General features: G+C 43.3%; 1 protein-coding gene across 1 annotated transcript in view; it reads right to left on the bottom strand.

Annotated features, from left to right (window-relative positions):
• The window catches only part of LOC127585132 (protein mono-ADP-ribosyltransferase PARP6), a 122,652-nt gene extending 109,789 nt beyond the window's left edge, over window positions 1–12,863 (bottom strand). The window contains exon 1 of the mRNA XM_052042314.1: window positions 12,720–12,863. The gene's annotated coding sequence lies outside the window, so the exon portion shown is untranslated. The remainder of the gene's footprint in view (window positions 1–12,719) is intronic.
• Between the last annotated feature and the right edge of the window lie 2,207 nt (window positions 12,864–15,070).

Here is a 15,070-nt window from a genome sequence, read left to right as displayed (position 1 = left end):
AATCAAAGACCCCACCCACCGCAGACATTCTCTCTTCTTCCCCCCCCACCCCCCCCCTCTAGCAGAAGATACCACTGCACTTTCTCTGTAGCTGTAACACTATATTCTGCATTCTGTCATTGCTTTTCCCTTGTACTGCATCAAAGTACTTAGGTTTTGAAATGATCTGTATCGATGGCATGCAAAACTACGTTTTTCACTGTATCTCAGTACATGATAAACCAATATCGGGGACGAAAGGCCTGTACTGTGCTGTAATGTTCTATGTAATACCAATACCAAGAAAAGTTCATGGACGCTTGTGGAAAGCAATGGCAAAACGTTCTCCAATGCTGTTACGTAAGACAACAGGCCAAACAGCAATAATGTTTAACCCAAGGATATATGAAATTGGAGAACAAAGCTCTCCAAGCCTCCTCCATTACTCCGTAAGACCACAGCTGATCTGAACATGGTCTTGGCTCCACTTTGGAGACAAAAGCAACGATCAACACAAGAGATTGTAGATGCTGCAATCTGGAGCAACAGACAATTCCTTCCCCCCTTCCCCCCACCCCCAAAAGTTGCTGCTCAACCCATTGAGTTCCTCCAGTAGATTGCTTGTTGTTTGGTTCCATTTCCCCCATAACCCTTCACTGCCCTGTAATCCAATTACCTGCCTGGATACATTCAATAATTCAGCCTCCACAGCTCTCTGCAGTCAAGATTCAAAAGAATTGCAATCCTCTGAGAGAAGAAATTCCTCCTCAGGTTAAATGGCGGAGCCTTATCTTGAGAGTAGCACTGGATTCCCCTACCTGGGGGAAGAATACTCATGGCTTTCAACCTAACAAACCCCCTCAGAATTTTCGATAAGATCAGCACTCATTCTTTGGAAGACCAGTGAGTATAGGCCCAACTTCTTCAACTGTTCCTCATAAGACAATGTCTTCTTCCTCAGAAGGCTGAAGAAATTCGGGATGTCCCTGCTGACTCACCAATTCTTATTGATGCACCATAGGAAGCATCCTATCCAGATGCATCACGGCTTGGTACGGCAACTTCTCTGCCCGTGATCGCAAGAAATTGCGGAGAGTTGTGGACACAGCTGGGTCCATCATGAAAACCAGCCTCTCCTCCATGGAGTCTTGTCTACATTCCTGCTGCTTCGGGAAAGCAGCCAATATAACCAAAGACCCCTCCCACTCTGGACATTCTCTCTTCTCCCCTCTTTGATTGGGCTTGAAAACACATACCACTAGGCTCAAGGACAGCTTCTATCCCGCTAAGACTCTTGAATAGACCTCTTGTACAATAAAGATGAACTCTTGATCTCCAATATAGCTCGTCATGGCCCTTGCACCTTATTGTCTATCTGCACCGCACTGTAACTGTAACACTGTATTCTGCATTGTGTCACTCGTTTTCCCTTTGTACTACCTCATTGTACTTATGCCTTGAAATGAGCTGTCTGGATGGCACGGCTTGTTTGTCACTGTGACAATAATAAACTAATTACCATCCGAGTAGCCTTCTCTGAACAGCCTCCCGGTGTATCCTTCCTTAACTAAGGAGAACAAAACTGCACACAGTACTCCAGATGTGTCTCTACAAGACCCTATACGGTGAAGCATTGCTTCTCTATTTTCATACACCCTCCCTCTGCAACATCCCCTTTGGTCTCTGCATCCTGACTCTTTGTGTTTCATTTGCGAGGACTCAGAGCTTTGCTGTACGACAGCATTCTGCAGTCTCCCTCCATCTGAACAATATTCTGTTCTCTTATCTCCTCCAAAGTGAAGTATTACTCAATCAATATGAACCAGCAACTATAATCTTTGCACAGGAAGCAATGAACGAGCCACTAATGCCTCATTAAATCAGTAGAGCCGAGCTGTGAAACCTGAAAATTTAGTAAAAAATAACTCCGTGGGATGCCAGTTTGAGTGACAAGACTGCAAAGCCTAGTAAATACTCTCGGCATTTTTCAAATATCGGATGAAGGCATTTCTGGTGAGGCCTTCATTTATTAAGCGATCTCTAATTACCCTGGAAATGTGTGGTATGCTAGGCTATTTCTAGGAGCAGTTGTCTCTCTATTATGGGCCTAGAGTCACTTATAGACCTGATTCCCACCCTGACAGAGCCAGATCGGTTTTTCACAACATCCAGTAGTGTCATGGTCACCAATACTGAGACAAGTTTGCTAGTTCCTGATTTATTTAAATAACTTAATTTAAATGAACAATGGAGCATCTGGACAGCGACGTCTGATTTTCTGCAATTAACAGAGTGTCATCCTGATATACGTAGCATTTACGCAGAATTAACATAGATGAACAAAGTTATTTTGGGAGCAAGTTATGGGTGACAGATAACCAGAGAGTACAGATATAAGGTTTCTTTATTAGTCACATGTACATCAAAATACACAGTGAAATGCATCTTTTTTGTGTAGTGTTCTGGAGGCAGCCCACAAGTGTCGCCACGCTTCCGGCACCAACATAGCATGTCCACAACTTCCTAACCCGTACATCTTTGGAATGTGGGAGGAAACCGGAGCACCCGGAGGAAACCCACGCAGACACAGGGAGAAGGTACAAACAGACAGCAGCCAGATTTGAACCCGGGTCGCTGGCGCTGTAATAGTGTTACGCTAACCGTTACACTACTGTGCCTGCCCTTCACTGCCATGCTAGGTGATTGGCAGGAGGACTAAAATCTATATGATTGATTAATACGGGGAGTGTTCTGTCTATTAGGGTGGTGGAACAGATTCAAAAGCAGCTTTCAAAAGTGAATCAGGTGAACACTTGGAGGAAAAAAGGGTGCTGTTCTCTAGAGTTTAGAAGAATAAGGAAAAAAGATTGGGATGAACAATTGCTCTGAGAAGGCCTCCATAGACTTGAAGGGCTGAATGGCCTCTAGCAGTCCAAGAGCATTTTCCCCAGTTGGATTTGAACTCAGGTCACTCTTAACATAATTAACATAATGCATTAACTTAATGCATTAACATAACCACTACATTACAGTGCCTACGAGTCACAAACTAATGGCAGCGACTTTTAAGTTATTTAAAAGCACTTGGAAGTTTTTAAGATATTGATGCTACAAATGACCCAGATAATGAATCCTATCACACTGCCAGATGGAATATAATGTTAAAGAAAATGCAAGGTTATCTACTTTGGAGCACAAAAGTGAAAAGGAAAGTATTTTTTAAATGGTGAAACACTGGGTAATGTTGAGGCTTGAGAGGACAAGGTGTCCTTGTCCAGAGGTCACTGAAAACCAACTTGCAGCTACAGCAAAGGATCAGGAAGGCAAATGATGTGCTGGCCTTTATTACAAGTGGAGTTGAATACAGGAGTGAACATGTCTGACTGCAATTGTGTCATGCCTTGGTGAGACCACACCTGGAGTACTGAACTCAACCTTAGTATCCTGACCTACCAAAGGATGCATTTGTCATAGAGGGAGTGCAGTGAAGATTTACTAGACTGGTCCAGGGATGATAAGTTTGCTATGTGAGGAGATATTGAATAGAATAGGGGTGTATTCTCTCAAGTTTCGAAGAATGACAGGAAGTTTCCATTAAAATATTCTAAGAGGGCTCAACAATCTACACACAGGGAGAGCATTTCCCCTTTACTGAAAGATTGGTCAGAGTCTCAGAATATGGCATAGGCCATTTAGGATTGAGATTAGGAGAAATTTCTTCATTCAAATGGTTGTGAATCTTTGAAACTCTCTGCCCCGGAAAGCTGTGGAGCCTCAGTCATTGGTTTCATTCAAATCAGAGATCAATAGGTTTCTGTGTATTAAGGGAATCAATGGATATGGGGATATTGCAGGAAAATGGCATTGAGATCAACCATGATCTCAAGGATGATGAAACAGGCACAAGGAGCCAATGGCTTACTCCTTCTCCTATATTTCATGTTCTCATGTATTCCCCACACATTGGGATCTCATATGGATTGTTAGGAGTCAAAATGGCAGCCCCAGTATTTTCTGATAGGAAGAATTTTGCGCCGGATACTGGATGGGGAAATTCACTTCATGCTTAATGTTGTTCAGCCACCACGTTTTTAGCGACTCTCACCATACCTGGCATTATCACAGGTTTGCTGTCACTTTCTGTTTTGTAATGCCCTAAATCCCTTCGCAGGAGATGTTGGAGCATGTTGTTCCGCTGCTGTGTTTTTTTAGTGTCAGTTGCTTGTCATGACCACCAGGGTGCTTCACCTGCGAGGTCTGCTCCACTTAAAGGGCTACTCACAATTTCAGCAGACTGCTACACAAAACTCTGAAGACAAGTTACTCAACCTCAAGACTCCATTTCTGCCAGTGTAAGAACCTACAAGATCGCATGATCCTCACGATGTGACAGCCTGCATCACTCTGCTCTTACACAAAGCTGATCCCTTCTTTCTTCAGCTGCATCAAACACATGCCACTTGTTGCAATGCGTTTGGTGACGTTGCTGTAGTCCCAGTAAGGACGATAACCCTTGCCTGTTTGCTTGCTGGGCAAAGAGCCAGCAGGTCTTTGATATTGGAGTGCTAGTGTCACTTCATGGCAAAACTTGCTATATAGGGCAGTGTCTGACATTTTGAACATAACGCTTTGTTTTTTAAATGCCAGCACATGAATACCATGATAGAAGTAACTCCTCCATTAGTTGGCACCTGCTAAACATGATCCAATGATTATTTTCCGTCTGCTTCCAGTACCTGGGAACTCTCTAGGATTGACAGAGCCCCAGGTGATTTAGTGGATTTCTGGGTAACTGGGGAATGCAGGTGCAGAGGGTTCCTTTTGAACTCTTACTCATCTTCTTCCGCCACTGGTGAACAGGACCTCCTCTAGGCCACGTCTGCTTCCAATGTTGTTGTGCATCCCAACATGGGAAGTAGACGGGGGGGATCTGCTGTGTGCAGCTCCACGTATCTGGAGTGGCACGGTGGTGCAGCTGCTGTCTCACAGCTCCAGTGGCCCAGGTTTGACCCTGACCTCCAACACTGAATGTGTGGAGTTTGCACATTCTCCCTGCGACCGTGTGGGTTTCCTCCCACATCCCAAAGACATGCAGGTTGGTAGGTTAATTGGCTGCTGTAAATTGCCCTTGGCATGTTGTGGAGTAGAATCTTGGACGAGTGGACGGGAATGTGGGGAGAATAAAACAAAACGATTAATGCCTCAACTGCTGGCACAGACTCGATGGGCTGAAGGGGCTGTTTCTATGCTGTATAACTCTATGAAGCATTTGTTAAAACACTGGCCAAAAAAAGTCCATCATTTAGGCCTGCCACCTGATCGATCACTGAAAATTATTGGTTTTTGCCGAGGCACTAACAAAGCTTGTGAGGTTCCACCTGGATTGTCTGAGTATGGATGCTAGAAGTGAGACAAAAGCATCCAGTACGTACTTAGACACCAGCTCTAGGAAATTCAGTCAGGCAAATGTAGGATATATGGTGAGGGAATGCAGAGATTGCATCCTCCATGAGAACATAGAACAGAACAATACAGTACCGTACAGGCCCTTTGGCCCACGATGTTGTGTCGACATTTTATCCCGCTCTTAGATCAATCTAACCCTTCCCTCCCACATAGCCCTCTATTTTTCTGTCATTCATGTGTCTATCTAAGAGTCTCTTAAATGTCCCTAATGTATCTGCCCCCACAACCTCTGCCGGCAGTTCGTTCCACGCACCCACCACTCTCTGTAAAAAACTTACCCCTGACGTCCCCCTTATACCTTCCTCCAATCACCTTAAAATTATGCCCCCTTGTGTTAGCCATTGTCACCCTGGGGAAAAGTCTCTGACTGTCCAGTCAGATTGTCCAGTCATTTTGCCATGAGGAGGGGCAAAATCACAGATTCAAGCATGGAAATAGTTTACAAGCTCTGATGGATCCCACAGACAAGGTGTTACCCTCAATAGATCGGCTGCTACAACTGATGCTGTTCATTCAATTTTGGCATGCCAGCGGCTCTACTTCATTGGGAGTTTGAGGAGATTTGGTATGTCACCAAAGACTCTTGCAAATTGCTACAGATGTACAGTGGAGAGCATTCTGACTGGTTGTACCACTGCCTGGTATGGAGGCTCCAATGCGCAGGATTGCAAGAGGCTGCAGATGGTGGTAGACTCAGTTAACTCCATCACAGGCACAACCCTCCCCACTATCGAGGATGTCTTCAAGATTGCCTCAAGAAGGCGGCATCCATCACTAAGGACCCACACTATCCGGGACATGACCTCTTCTCGTTACTACCATCGGGGAGGAGGAACAGGAGCCTAAAGACCCACACTCAACAAATTAGGAACAGCTTCTTCCCCTCCACCATCAGATTTCTGAACTGTCCATGAACACTACCTCGTTACTCCTTTTTTTGCACTATTTATTTATTTTGTAATTTATAGTAATTTTATGTCTTTGCACTGTACTGCTGCCACAAAACAGCAAGTCTCATGACATGCAATTCAGTCATAATAAACCCGATTCTGATTCTGTGTGAACTCAGTGGGCCAAATGGCCTGTCTCCATGCCCTTTCTCTCTAATACTGTGGCAAATTCTGAGCAACATTCAGGCAAACGTGAACATGGATTGATCTGTACACCAACACAAATTACAATATTCCGGGAAAAGGCCCAGATTTGGATCAGGTTACCAAGCCCAGATGGAAGTAGTGAAGCAAGTCTTACGGTGTACATGGTAATTGTCCGGATTTGCTCCAGAACCAGCTAAACTATGAATATAAAATTCCTAGGAGAGCCTGACAGGCTGAATGTTGAGAGGCTGGTTTCTTCGGGCTGGTGACTGAAGCCTTAGACTCCACAGTCTTAGTACTTGGGACTGAGAGTGAAAGAAATCTCTTTCCTCTCAAACTATACATTTATCAAAAGCTCTAATTCCTTAATAGGAACCCTTAATTCTACCTCTTCCATTACCTCACGTTAGCATTTCTTTTCGCACTACCTCAGTTTCCACTACTTTGCATCATTCTGCTGTTTTTGAACTCATTGCTGTATTTATTATTACCATGTACACTGTTTACACAGTGAGCTTCATGTAAGAAATGAATTTCAATGCACCCTGATATATATGACAATATACATGTACATGTCTTTATTAGTCGAGGACTGAGTTCAAGAGTCCGGAAGTTATCTTGCAGCTTTATAAAACTCTGGTTAGGCCGTACCTGGAGTATTGCATTCATTTTTGGTCACCCCATTACAGGAAAGATGTCGAGGCCATGGAGAGGGTGCAGAAGGACTTTACCAGGATGCTGCCTGGATTACAGGGCATGTGCTATAAGGAGAGGTTGGACAAACTAGGGTTGTTTTCTCTGGAGCGGCAGAGGCTGAGGGAAGACCCAACAGACTATGAGGGGATTATGAGGGGCATAGATAGAGTAGACAGCCGGTATCTTTTTCCCAGAGTCGAAATGTCTAATATTGGAGGGCATGCATTTAAGGTGAGAAGGGGTAAGTTCAAAGGAGATGGGCAGGGCAAGTTTTTTGTTTACACAGAGAGTGGTGGGTGCCTGGAATGTGCTGCCAGGGGTGGTGGTGGAAGCTGATATGATAGAGGCTTTTAAGAGGCTCTTAGATAGGCACATGAATGTGCAGAGAATAAAGGGATATTGATGTGTGGGGAGAACGGTCTAGTTTAGTTAGGCTTTAAGTTACTAGTATAATTAGTTTGACACAACATCATGGGCCAAAGGGCCTGTTCCTGTGCTGTAGTGTTCTATGTTCGATAAACTAATCTGAATCTAAATTCAGAGAGCCATGAACGCTTAGGTGCTGGGTATGAGGCTAAGACCAATAGATTTTTGGATAGGGTTGTCCTTTGAGGAATGATTAAGAATAATGGGCAAATCTCTGGTGTTTCGAAGAATGTAAAGTGATGTCACGTAATTGTGAGAGAAACAAAGGACTGCAGATGCTGGAATCTGGATGAAAAGGCGGAGAACGATGAAAAATAATGGTCCCGGGCACATTTTGGAGAGCGAAATATGGAGCTGTGGAAGAGAAAGAGGAAAGGCCGGAAGGAGTCGGTGCATAGTTCCAGCATCATCGTGTCTTCACGTGAATGGAATTTGTTAGTGTAGATGCTGGGATGAAGTTCCCTTTCTTGGGGTATCCAAAACAGGCCTCACAATCTCAAAATAAGGGATGAACCAAATGGGAAGAAATCTCTTCAACCAGAGGGTAGTTAAGCTTTAGAATTCTCTGGCCAAGAAGGCTGTGAAGAATCAGTCAATGAATATAGTCAAGACAGAGGTTAATAGATTTTTAGATATTAAGGGAACCAGGAGAAGTGGTGCTGAGGTAAAAAATCAGCCATGATCCTACTGAATGGTAGAGCAGGCTCAATGAGCTGAATGGCCTGCTCTACTATTTCTTTTCCCCTTATATTGGGCATTTAATTGAGACATAGCTGGAAATAGAGTTGAGGTAAAGCATTAACCCTAATATTAACTGGCAGACCAGATTTCAGGAACTGTGAAGTCTACTCCTGCTGCTAGTTCTTATAAATGGCATCATAACTGGTAGAAGAAGCCCATTGCCTAAAATATCTCAAGATTAGCTAAATACTGAAGTTCCTGGGTATGTAGCCAATAAAGGGTGAGAAAGCATGTTTAGAACTAACTGGGTCTATGAAGGTTTCCACACACTTTTAGAAGGTTCTTTTGGTACATTGGAACAGACTAACACTGAGATATGGTCCTCAATGCAAAGAATTACTGAATACATAATGCTGGTGATGTTGACTGTGGAGGTCTCCCTTACAGCCAGAATATCTGACATGAGATCTGCTCTGTAGGATGTCAGCGGTCTCTGAACAAAATCAATAGGCCTCAATATTGCTTGAGGAACCTTGAGGGAATCTCAGGCCTTTATAAAATGTCCTCAAACTTCAGGGCACAATGAGAGGAGATACCCCACACCAGAGGTATCCTGCACAATGTGATTGTCCATGATTATTCTCTGCCATTGCAATGGGTATGATTCTTCAAAGCACAACAGCCACAGGACCAAGGACAATCGGCGCTGAGGTAGGTTAATTGGGGGTTAGTCACAAATGACACTTGCTTCTCTCTGGCTTTGCATTCGATGTTAGTCCTTTAGTTGGGAGAACAAATCCGTGCTGGATCTCACTAGAAATTAACAAAGAGAAAGCTCCACAACACCCTGCAGAACACGACCCAGCTTAATAACAAAAAACTCTTGCTACACCCAGTAATTTATTGTGAAAAGACTGAAGTCTCAGCTATTCAAATACCAAAACAACCAAGTGTCTACAACATGCAACAAAATTAATCAGGATTATTAACACAGAGTGCCATTGCAAATATATCCGTGGGATAAAATGACTCTAGTTCCATCCACCAGGAGGTGAGAAGGTGATTCACACCGCTCCATCTTCCCCTCAGCACAGACTGATCCCTTGGTTCTGCCATTACAATGCGTGGAGGAGCACAAGGCTTTGCTGCTGTTTCGTAGGTAAATATTTACTCGAGACACCATATGCTATTGGTAACAATGACTTGAGATGTGTACAGACTAAGGGAAGCATGGGCTTCAAATTAAAGTGTCAGAGGCTCCACCAAAACAGATCTGTGCTTGAACCATACCAACACACAAAGTGCTGGAGGAACTCAACGGATCAGTCAGCATCCATGGAGAGAAATGGACAGTCGACGTTTCAGGTCAAGACCCTTCATCATTGAAGAGTGATTACATTCAAAGTAGAACTGAATCTTGTCTTATAATGACACAGAAGGAGGCCATTTGGCCCATTGGTTCCAATGCAAGCTCACAGTGGAGCAATCGCATTTGTCCTATTTCCCTGTATGCCCGCAACTTAATCTCTGGCACATGCCCATCAAACTATCCCAGTTTAATGTCAAAGAGAATTTGGCACATGGTTTATGTTTTGGTAATTTGCTTTCTTGTGATTCTCAGCAAAGATGTGGACTCAAGAATGCCAGTATAATGAGAGAGGGTGTATGGTTCTGAGCTTGGGTTCCGTCTGTGCAGAATTTGTACGGCCTCTCTGTGTGTCTGCACGGGTTTCCTCCAGATGCTCTTGTTTCCTCCCACTTCCCAAAAACGTGTGGGTTAGATGGTTATTTGTCTTCTGTACATTGCCCCTTGGTATAAATTGGTTGACAAAACGCCTCAAAGTGGCATTGATGGGCATGTGTGAGAGATTAAGTTGCGGGCATACAGGGAAATAGGACAAATGTGATTGCTCCACTGCAAGCTTGCATGGAACCAATGGGCCAAATCGCCTCCTTCTGTGTCATTATAAGACAGGATTCAGTTCTACTTTGAATGTAATCACTCTTCAATCAAAAACAAGAGTAGAAAACGTATCAACAGTTATTGCAAAGACAGTTAAACTTGTTACGGGTGATTAACCAAAGACTTGTACAACAAAGCGGACACCTCAACAGGTGAGGTCAGAGTTCTTGTTGGAGATGTGAAGGGGTTACCAGCAATCTGCTTAAAGTGACTGGTGCCTGATATGTAGCTACCCAAGAGTGCTCAGAGGCAGAAAAGTCCTCGGGGCAATGGTATGCTTCAGTTTGTGAATAGTTGGCGTTCTTACTGACATACATAGAACTGAAGCCTAATTCACAACCTGAGGACTCCTCTGCATGGCTTCTCCATCATTCCCAGATGATTTACAGTGGCAAATTTGTAGCTTCTGCAAGATCTGGATCCTTCTCCACCATAATATCCCAGTCAATGGGACCAGAACCCAAGGTTTCGCGTCAAAGCTCCGCCTAACCCTCAGCAACACAAAGGTTGACCTGGACTTACACAATGATTAATTCAAGTGCACTCATGGATTGATGAGCACATTATAAGTGACTTTAATAAGTTTAATTGGCCATTTTGTTTGATCATGTGTGCTTCTGAGAAGGAGGGAAGGGTTGCAATGAAAACAATTAATGCTTTCTTCCTCTATTCCATTAATTTTTATAAGTGTGGGAACAAGAGTCCGAATATTCTGGGCAGACTGACATGCTGGTACACAATGAGTTAAAACAACTTTTAAAACAATAAATAAATGTGAGACTGTAAGATTGATGCTTTGCTAGGGTCTTTGAGACAGATGCACTTCTAGAATGACAAAGCAGTAGACATGGTCAAAGAAAGTGGTAAAAGGACTAATGAAGATTAGAAGGATTTTGATCTCATGACTCGTACTCTGCTGTTACACAATGTAAGTTGTGGCATGTTTTACTGAAGATATCCTTGGGGTGTAGTGATCAAGTAATTTAATAGTGTCTAATTCAGTGTGAAACTCTGTGGTGAACATTCAATCATGAATTGAGAGCATAATGAATTAGATGCACCACACATATATCATGTGCATCTTCTGATATGTAGGAAACATGAGAGCTGAACTCCACTTCCAATATTTGGCTCCATTGACTTCAGTGGAACTACAGCATATGTTTAGCACATACAATAGAGGACACATTTCTTCTGCCTAGGTCTCAAAGCCCTGATCCTGTATTGATTAACTGTGTTCTCAGTACGTTGTTTAAGAGAGCAAGCAAATTAGGCCAACTTTGAGAAAAAGTACAGGCAGGCTCACAGCCCCGATACATACAAAATGAAAAAAAAAATCACCTCCACTAAGTTAAATCCATGTGATAAACTCTTTTAAACAATGGCCACAGTGAGCCATGTAGGTGAGTGCTCACGGTGTCATGGATGTGTTCCCCTTTTAAGCTGAACTCCCTGCTCCCACTAACCTGCAAATATTGCTGATAATGGGCACTTATCTAACAATGAGAAAAATGCCAAGAGCAAACCGTTCCAAGCCCCTGGTCCGACGAAATTCAAACGGGACAAACTCGCAGAGAAATAGGACTCATCCAGCTTAGAACATGAACACGAGATTGCAAGAGTGGAGTGGATTGTCACATTAAATGGTAGCACCTTTGTAATTGGCCCATGGGTAGCAAAGAACAACTACCACAAACACCGAATTCACAAACCCATGCACAGCTTCATAATTCTCCTGCTTCAGATTTATTTTTTCTTATTTAAAGTCATTCAAAGAAAATGAATTTAAACCAATGAAATTCATTAGCACAATATACAAGATTACAAAACTGGGCCAGAAAGCCTGTTAGTCAAATAGTGCACATTTTAGTGCAGAAATAATATTACAATAGAAAATGCAACAATAGATACAGTCAATAAGATCAATGCATTGGATGATCTAATCCAGAACATACTAAATTCATAACAGATTACCTTGCTTAAAATGATGATATAACATCCATACCATTTTAATACTAATTTAAAAACTAAGTGTAGAAGGAACGGACGGATCCTGTGTGAGGTTTTCCTTACAAATGACTTTCTTTCCCTCTGATTGCCATCAAACCAGTAACAGACAGGCCCACCAGTGGGCCAAAGCCATTGTAAGTATTGAGAGGGACGAGAAACCCACGGCGTGTCACCCTACATAACAACTGGTTGACTAACACGCTTACATCGTAATTTGACCAAACCTTTGAACAACCATATAGAAATAAATGCAAGTTTGGGAAACAGCAACAAAGACGGGGGCTGGGTGGGGGATTTTTTTTTACTTGGAACAGACTGGTAGGTGGGTTTAATGCTGTTTAGCAGCATTCTCTGTTGTCATTGTTTGATTAAAGGAGCCATAGAACAATAATGGTACTCACTGTGACCAAAGATGCTGAGGATATTTTTTACCCCTGTCAGTGTGCTGGCTCGTAACACTGTGACACCAGAGAAGCAGAACGAGAAGCCAGAACCAAGAGACAGATAGGGATGAATCTCAAGCTCTGTGTTCTCCCAGCTCTTGTATTTAGCTCTACTCTCAGCTGCACTGCTAGTTCGGGCATGCTCTGTGCTGAGCAAGTCATGTGACTTCCAGCTGAACCCAAGCTGTATAAAAGCACCACTAAGATAACTGTGAGGGGATGTGATTTGTCCTTGGCACAATGTGCTGAGTGCAATTCTATCTAATTAATCCTGTTCAACACCATGCATGGAGTGCGTGGGGTTGGCAGCTGAAATACCATTAGAAAAATACCTTGTTTTAAAGTTATTTGTGATATTAATATATTTAGCAGAGGGATGAAGCACATGATATAAACCACCATTAGGAATTCCTATTGCAATCACACTTCTAAAATGAATCTTTGACTAAAGTGGATATTTTTTACATGATGCAGTTTATGTTTTATTGCCAGCACATTTTAAACATCTCAAATAATTGACTTGCAATTAAGACAGAAAATATTGGATAACTCAGCAGGTCAGGCTACATCTGTGGGAAGAGAAGCAAGAGTTGGCGTTTCAGATGGGAGACCCTTCGTTAGAACTGAAAAGGAGACCTAAAGAAGCAAGGAGGGTTGGGGAGGGAGGGGGGTGTCTCTGATCGGGTGAATACGGGGTGACCGTGGGGATTAGCAACAGTTAAAAGCCATCTAGATGAGTACAGGGATAGGAGAGGTTTAGAGGGCTAAGGGCCAAGCACGGGCAGATGGGACTAGCTCGTCCAAGACACAGTCGGCATGGACCAGTTGGGCTGAAGGGCCTGTTTCCATGCTGTATGACTCTATGACCCTAAATTATAATCGAGGTTGCTTCGTCAGTGGGTGAATGGGAGCAGTTAGAGGGTGAGAACATAGACAAAAGAATGTTGGAGTTGTGAAATGAAGAGCAGGAAGACATGCCCAGCAGGTCAGGCTGGGTACGTCCTCCGTTCCCAGAACAAAGAAAGAAGGAAGCAAAGGGCAAAGGAAAGAACAAAGAAACTGAGCCAATATCACAGATGAACACCTGATACAGACAGAAATGAAGTTACCTGAAGTTGTAGAATTCAATATCAAGTCCAGAAGATGACGTGCCTAGAGGGCAGATGAGATGCTGTTCGTCAAGCTTGCATTGGGCGTCATTGTAACAGTACAAGAGGCCACAGATTGATTGGTCAGAATGAGAGTGGTGGATCAATGCTTGAAAGTTTGGGGAATTGAGGACTCTGGGAAACTAGCACAAAAGAGGAAGTGAAGCCTGGGACAGATCAACCATGATCACAAGGAATGGTAGGGCAGGTTTGAGGGGCCGAGTGGCCTTCTCCTATTTTCTTGTGTCCTCCTGTTCTTCTCCAGACTATCCTGTCTCGGGCGTCAGCTGTAATTTATGGCTATTACTTGTGATCTAATTCAGAAGGCTGTGGATTTTCACTCCAGAGACACATAAAATTATATTCAGGATGTTAAAAAGGATGTTTCATGTGGATGTTAAAGGAGCAGGAACAGGCTATTAAATCCTTGTTTCACCATTCAATAAAACCATGGCTGATCTGTACCCCGACTCCCTTTCCCCAGATCCCATGTATTGGAGGCAAGCAGCAAAACTCTCCAAAGCTCAAACATCATTGTACGGTTGTTAAACCATCACTGTTGTAGGCCTATTCTGTGCATGAATTAGACGCTACATTTCTTGCATTGCAAAGTGACTGGACTTCATGTATAGTTTTCTTGATGTAAAGAGTCATACATCATGAAAAGACCCTTCAACCCACCAAGACCATCAAGTAACCATGTGTACTAACCCTACACACATTCCATTTTATTCTCCTTACATTTTATTCAACTTCTCCCCAGATTCTACCACGCAGTTTTACACTAGGGGCAATTTACATGGCCAGTTAACCTGCCAATCTGCACGGCTTTAGGATGTGGGAGGAAACAGGAGCACTTAGATGAAACCCATGCAGTCACAGACAGAAGGTGTAAATTCCACACAGACAATGCCAGAGGTCAGGATTGAACCTGGGTCACTGGAGCTGTGAGGTAGCAGCTCTACTAGCTGAGCCACTGTGCCGTACAAAGTACTTTGGCCATCTTGTGACCATGAAAGGCTCGATATTAACACACGTCTTTCTACTTTCTCCTATCTCATAGTCATAGAGCTAAACAGCACAGAAATAGGCCCTTCAGCCCAATGTTCATGCCAACCAAGTTGCAAATGTCCTGTCCCTTTCTTCCTCCTCTTTTCACAA

The sequence above is a fragment of the Pristis pectinata genome, chromosome 32 (genome assembly GCF_009764475.1).
Source record: "Pristis pectinata isolate sPriPec2 chromosome 32, sPriPec2.1.pri, whole genome shotgun sequence".
Lineage (NCBI taxonomy): Eukaryota > Metazoa > Chordata > Chondrichthyes > Rhinopristiformes > Pristidae > Pristis > Pristis pectinata.
Note: the sequence above shows the minus strand (reverse complement) of the source record. Positions and strands in the feature narration are given on the sequence as shown.